Genomic DNA, 7,320 nt, shown 5'->3' on the forward strand with positions numbered 1-7,320 from the left:
TAATGGTTTTGACAATCTACCATGAAAAACATAAATCAAGCCTTTTCAACTTCTGATTGTCAAATTTGAGACCTCATTGAAGTGGAACCCAATATGACCACTGTTTAAAAAGTCTAGCCCTTGCTGGCATGTCTCAGTGGATTGAGTGCTGGCCTGTGATCCAAGGGGTCACTGGTTTGATTCCCAGTGTAGGGCACATGGCTGGGTTGTAGTCCTGGTCCCCAGCAGGGGACACATGAAATGCAACCACACATTGATGTTTCTCTCCCTCTTTCTCCCTCTTTTCTCCTCTCTTAAAAAAAATACATGTTTATTGTATATTTTATCCTGGGAACAATGCCTAACCAGAGACATTTGAGCTCATTAAATATGTAAATCATTTTTCAAACATGTTGGTGTTACCACAATACCTAAATTGTTTTTGCCAACCAATTACTTTCACTTTTTATTTACAAAAGCCAATTGTATCTTTTTTCAAGAAAATCCAACTCAGATGTTACTGATTCACTTACAGTTAAATAATTAAGACAGTATTTTGCAAGAAGTGATTGGTATGCAAGAAAGCTCTCAAGCATTTTGTGTAAGCCTCTTTAAATTTGTTTTCTGAAAGAAAGGAAATCTTACTTTGACCAGAGTAAACCAACTGCAGTAGCACATTCCAGTTGAAATTCTGATTTCAATGCAAATCCAGTCATCAGTTAGAAAGGGGTGAGGCATCTGCATCTGTCCTTTCTGTCTCCTGAGGCTTTGCTGGAAACCTGTTTCTGAGTTCAGGCAAATTACCAATTCAATATGCTAAGAAGAAAGAAGCAAAGACCAAGAGGCTTATGTGATGAACACAGCTTGGAGCTTTTGAGACTTGTAATATTTTTTAAAAAGACAATCTTTATTTCTGGGTAGTTTATTTCTAAACATCAGTAAGATAGTTTTATAATCTTGGATCTATTGAACCATGGAAGTGTATATGAGTCTGTAGTTCTATGCCAGGATTTACTTTCTATCATATCTGTTTCCTGAGCTGCATGAGGAGGTAGTGTTATGTTTCCCCTTGACATTTTGGTTATGTAATTCAAAAAGTATCCTATTGCCCTTAGTAAATTCTTACCTCCTTATAGACTTAGAGTTGTTTTAAGGAAAATCCAAACCCTCAGATGCTGGCATATTCCCTGGTGTCCATGTGAAGTGGGGAAGGGTCACAACATCTCTTCCATAAACCAGAACACTTCATGTTAGCAAAAGCTTTTCTTAAAATCCTGAGGTGATAGTGTGAATTTTGGTCTTCAAGGAAAAAAAAAGATCTTTGAAAACTTGCCTCCTGGCTTCCAAATGAATATTCCAGACTCAAGGTGTCTTGGAGTTTTGTCATTTGCACATGAAAGAAGCACCATTGACAGAGGGCAGCTGTGCATAAAAATTATATATATATATAAATTAAGATTCTACCAGTTAATGCAATTAAAAACATATGTACTGAGCATCTATTCTGTCAGCCACTGTGTTCCATGCCGTTGGAGAAAGAAAACAATGAAAACCAATTTAGTACATGTCTTCAAGTTGAATGGTTTGGGAAAAGAGCAGATTAGATAGAAATACAAATAATTAATGATGTAAGGCAGCATATGGAAAAGATACATGAAATGTCCAAGAAAGCATAAAAGAAAATGGAAGCATATGAAGGAAATGACATTTATAATGTGTTCAGGAGAGCCAAGATGGCAGAGGAGTAACAGGGAGCTACACTAACCTCCTCTCAGGACCAATCTGGAATTACAACAAAATTGTAGAGAAACCATACTGAGTAACCAATCAAACACTAGGTGGAGAGAGGCTTTATAATAATCAATGACAGAAAGAAGAAACCACGTCACCACAATGTGACAGGTAGGGAACGTGGAGGAGATGCGAGAGGGCTGGCTGGGCTACCATGGGAGGCAGTCAAAGTGCTAGAGGGATATATTCAGTAGCCTGGGGTTCCTCCTGAGAAGGGTGGGGTCTAAACCCCAAGCTGGGCTCCCCAGCCTACAGCACCAGAGCCAAGAAAGAAACACAGATAACATCCAGCTGTGAAAAGCAGTGGAGTTTCAATCTGCCTGGGAGAGATGCTAGAAACTCAAAGAGCCTAGTGAAGAGGGCTGAAACACAAAATACCATTTGCAATCACTCACCCTGGGCTCTGGTAGAGAGAGCAGAGTGGACTAGGGAAGCTTGAGGATAGTCTTGGGTTGGTAGCTCTGGGGAGAGAACAGAAGGAGCAGTTATCAGGATCTCTGTGATAAGTCATCCACCATACTCCAGAAGCCATCTTTCTCAAGCACAGGACTCACTTCCAAGTAGTATCAGCCTGAGGGAAAGCAATAGCCCAACACACAGGAATTACTCTGCCTCTCCTTGTGGAACTTAAGCCAGGCTGCTGAGTACAGCTTAAGGCTATATGATTGATTAGTTAAAGAAATGAGGCAGATCTGACAGCTCTGAGACTTTCGCTGACCCCCCCCCCCAACAGCCCGATGTTGATAAAATCCATATTTGGCTGCAGCCTGGTCTTTTCTGTATACAAACAGGCGTAGCAGAAGAAGCCACACGCTGTGTATTGCTGAGAGCTCCAAATAGGTTGTGAAGGTCCAGTCACAAAGAACATCTGACAAAAGAAGACACCAGAGGCTTTGCAGATCTATGTAACACAGTGGAACAAACAAAAAAAGGGCAGCCAAAATGGGAACACAAAGGAACAGGACCCAAATGAAAACAAGAGAATTCTCCAGAACTAGATGACATGGAAGCAAATAATTTATCAGATAGAGAGTTTAAAGTGATAAAATGAGGATACTTAACAGCATGAAAACAGGCATAGAAACAATAAAAAAAAGGACCAGTCAGAAATAAAAAATTCAATATCTGAAATAAATAATACACTGGAAGGAATAAACAGTTGGTTAGATGAAGCAGAGGATCAAATCAGTGATTTGGAACACAAGGTAGAAAACGCACCCAAGCAGAAATGAAAAAAGAAAAAAAATAATTAAAAAAAAATGAGGATAGCTTAAGAAACATTTTGGACAACATGAAACATAACAACTTCTGCATCATAGGAATACCATAAAGAGAAGAGAGTGAACCAGGGACCAATAATCTATTTGAAGAAATAATGACTGAAACTTCCCTAACCTGCTAAAGGAAAAAGACACACAAGTCCAGAAAGTTCAGAAAGTCCCAAATAAATGGGATAAACAGAAGCCAACACTGAGTCACATAATAATTAAAACAGTAAGGCTTAACGATAAAGAGAGTATCCTAAAAGCCACAAGGGAAAAGCAGGTAGTTACATAAAAAGGGGCACCAATTAGACTGTCATCTGATTTCTCAACTGAAACATTTCAGGCCATAAGGGAGTGGCATGAAATATTCAAGGTGTTGAAAAGCAAAGACCTACAATGAAAGTTACTTTACCAACAAGGCTATCATTTAAAGTTGAATGAGAAATAAGGAGTTTCCCAGACAAGAAAAAGCTAAGAAGAGTTTGTTAACACTAAACCCAGTACTGCAACAATGTTAAAAGGCTTGCTGGAAAAAGAAAAGAAGAAGAAGAAGAAGAAGAAGAAGAAGAAGAAGAAGAAGAAGAAGAAGAAGAAGAAGAAGAAGAAGAAGAAGAAGGAGGAGGAGGAGGAGGAGGAGGAGGAGGAGGAGGAGAAGGAGAAGAAGGGGAAGGAGAAGGAGGAGAAGGAGAAGAAGAAGGAGGGGAAGGAGAAGGAGGGGGAGGAGAGGGGGAGGAGGAGGAGGAGGAGGAGAAGAAGAAGAAGAAGAAGAAAGAAGAAAGAAGAAGGAAGAGGAGGAAGAAGGAAGAGGAAGAAGAAGAAGTAAAGAGAAGGGGAAGAAGAGGAAGAGGAAGAAGAAAGAAGAAAGAGGAGGAGGGGGGAGAGAAAGTTAAAAAAACAGAGGAAGATAGTCCAACAATAAAATGGCACTAAATATGTATTTATCAATAGTCACCTTAAATGTAAATGGCAAATGCTCCAACCAAAAAATATAGAGTAGCTGAATGGATTAAAAAATGACATATATATATATATATATGATTGGATATATATATACCCTCCAAGAGACCCACCTCTGATCAAAAGATAAACACAGGCAAAAATAAAGGGATGGAAAAAGATATTTCATGCAAATGGAAATGGAAAGGAAAGAAAAAAGCTGATAGCAGTACTTATATCCAACAAAATACAATTTAAAACCAAGGAAGTAGTAAGAGAAAAATAAGGACATTGTGTAATGATAAAGAGAACAATTCAACAAGAGGATATAACCATAGTAAACATTTATGCACCCAAAACAGGAGCACCAAAATATGTTAAAGCTTGAAGGACATAAAGGGAGAGTTTGGCAGGAATATATAGTCATGGATTTTAACACTATGTTGACTTCAATGGGTAGGTAGTCCAAACAGAAAATCAACAAGGAGACATTAGCTTTAAAAGACACACTAGATCAATGGATTTAATTGACATCTTCAGAGCATTTCACCCCAAAGAGTAGAATATACATACTTTTCAAGTGCACATGGAACATTTTCTAGCATAGACCACATATTAAGATGCAAAACAAGTCTCAATAAATTTAAGAATATTGAAATCATATCAAGCATATTCTTTGACCACCATTCCATGAAACTAGAAGTCAACTACAAAAAGAACACTGAAACAGATACAAAGATATGGAAGTGAAATAACATGTTATTACACAATGAATGGGTCAAAAGCAAGATCAAGGAAGAAATCAGAAGATACCTTGAAACTAATGAAAATGACAACACAGCAACCCAAAATTTGTGGGACACAAGGAAAGCCATCCTGAGGAAAATTCATAGCATTACATGACTATCTAACACACACATGTGCATGCACACACACACAAACCTCAAATAAAAATAACTTTACACTTAAAGGAACTTGAAAAAAAAAAAACAAACGAAGCCCAAGTGAACAGAAGGAACGAAATAATAAAGATAAGAGCTGAAACAAGCAAAATAGAATCTAAAAAAAAATTTAAAATATCAATGAATCCTAGACCTCGTTCTTTGAAAATATAAACAAGATTGACAACCCTTTAACCAGACTCATCCAGAAAAAAGAGGGCCCAAATAAATAAAATCAATTTAAAAGAGGAGAGATAACAATTGACACCAAAGAAATATAAATGACTGTAAGAAAATATTATGATGACAAAAACTGGCAAAATGGCGGAGGAGTGAATGGAAGTCACACTGACCTCCTCCCAGGACCAATCAGAAATTCCTACTAAATTATGGAGAAATCACCTTGAACAAACAACTGAAAAATAGTGAGAGAGGAGCCTTATAATCTCTGACAGACAGAAGAACAAGCCTTAGCACAACCTGACTGGTAAAGAGTTCATTAGAGATTTGAGAAGGTAGGCTGGGCACCCACATGTGGTGGATCCAGCAAGTTGTATCACCCTGAGAAGAGTGGAGTCTAAACCATAAGAGGGAATCTAGAGCCTACAGCACCAGAATGCAAAAAGTACACAGATAACAGCCAGCTGCGAAAAGCACCAGTGTTGTTCTCTGTCAGAGACGGGTGGCTGGAGATGCAAAGAACCATTTAAAGAGCAAATGCATAAATTTTTAATGAAGCCATTTACTCTGGTCTCCAGCAAAGGGGGGGACAGAGTGGACTAGAGAGGTTGAGGATAGACTGGGGAAGGAGGCTTTGGGGAGAAAATTGAGGGAATAGGTAGCAGGATCCTGGTGCTGACTCATTGCCCATATGGCAACAGCTATCTTGCTCAGGCAGAATACTCCCCTGAGAGGCAGAAGCCTGAGACGACACAATAGCCCAGCCCCCAGGAGGGACTCTGGATTGGCCCAGTGGTATTTAATCCTGAGTGCTGTGTACAGAGTGAAAGTCACAAGCAGTAGATCCCTGGCTAAAGGGTGCGCAGAGTAGTCTAGAGACATGAGAGACTGCAAATGGAGGTTTTGGGGAAAGAAATGAGAGAGTACCTGGAGGGATCCCAGTGCTGACTCTTCCCCCATGTGGAAGCAGCCATCTTGCTTAGGCAGACCACTCCTCTGAGTGGCATCACCAAGACAGGATAAAATAACCTCACCCCCAGAAGGGTCTCTACCCTGTGATGCTTAAGCCTGATTGCTGAGTATAGAGTGATTAGAGTAAGAAACTGAAGGAGAATGCCACAGAGAGTAGATTCCTGGAGGTCTTGAACAGACTGCCTAAATTCAGAAGGGATCAATACTGACATCATCAAAGGCAGATCCAAAGAGGAAAAAACACCAGACTCCTACCATAAAAGTTCACACACAAAAAAGTCAGGAAATCAAGACAGATCAATTTAAGAAGCAGAGGTAGAAAGAGTCTCACAAATAATGTGAAGACAAAGAAACACACCCCAGGTGAAGGGAAAGGAAAACCCCCCACAAAGAGACCTAAATGAAATACAGGCAAGTAAACTATCAGATACTGAGTTCCAAACAATGGTTCTAATGAAGCTCACTGAGCTCAGTGATTCACAGAGAATTACAAAAAATTACAGAGGAATTATGAGGAACTTACTACAATACATATCAGCATGGAAAAAGACATAAAAACTATCAATATGGACAAGAGGAAATAAAGAAGACAATTTCTGAATTGAAGAACACAGTACAATGAATCAAAAGCCAGCTAGATGAAGCAGAGGGTCGAATAAGTGATCTGGAGGATAAGATAGAGAAAAACTCCCAGACAAAAAAAAAAAAAGAAAATGAAAAAAAAAACTCAAAAAGAATGAAGAGGCATGGAGGGAAATGCAGCACCGACGAAATGTAGTAATATCTGCATAACAGGTAAACAAGAAGGAGAAGAGGAGGAAGGAATAGAGAACCTGTTTGGAAAAGTCATGATAGAAAACTTCCCTAATTAGAGAGGAGAAAAAGTCACTCAAGCCCAGGAAGAACAGAGGGACCCATTAAAGAGGAACGCAATGAGGCCCACTCCAAGACATGTCATTAAAATTACACATATCAAAGACAAATAGAGAGGGAGATACAGGTATTAACATACAAAGGAGCCCGGATTCAGCTAGCAGCTGACTTCTCAACAGAAACATTACAAGCCAGAAAGGAATGACAAAAAGTATTCCAAGTCATGAGAAGCAAAGGCCTGAAACCAAGACTGCTCTAACCAGCAACACTCTCAATTAAAATGGAAGATGAAATAAGGAATTTTCCAGACAAAAGGAGGTTGAAAAAACACACTTCTACCAAATCAGCACTACAAGATATGCTAGTAGGACTGCCTTAAGAAG

The sequence above is a fragment of the Pteronotus mesoamericanus genome, unplaced genomic scaffold, assembly GCF_021234165.1.
Source record: "Pteronotus mesoamericanus isolate MK-2021 breed Mesoamerican mustached bat unplaced genomic scaffold, CSHL_Meso_final contig_94, whole genome shotgun sequence".
Lineage (NCBI taxonomy): Eukaryota > Metazoa > Chordata > Mammalia > Chiroptera > Mormoopidae > Pteronotus > Pteronotus mesoamericanus.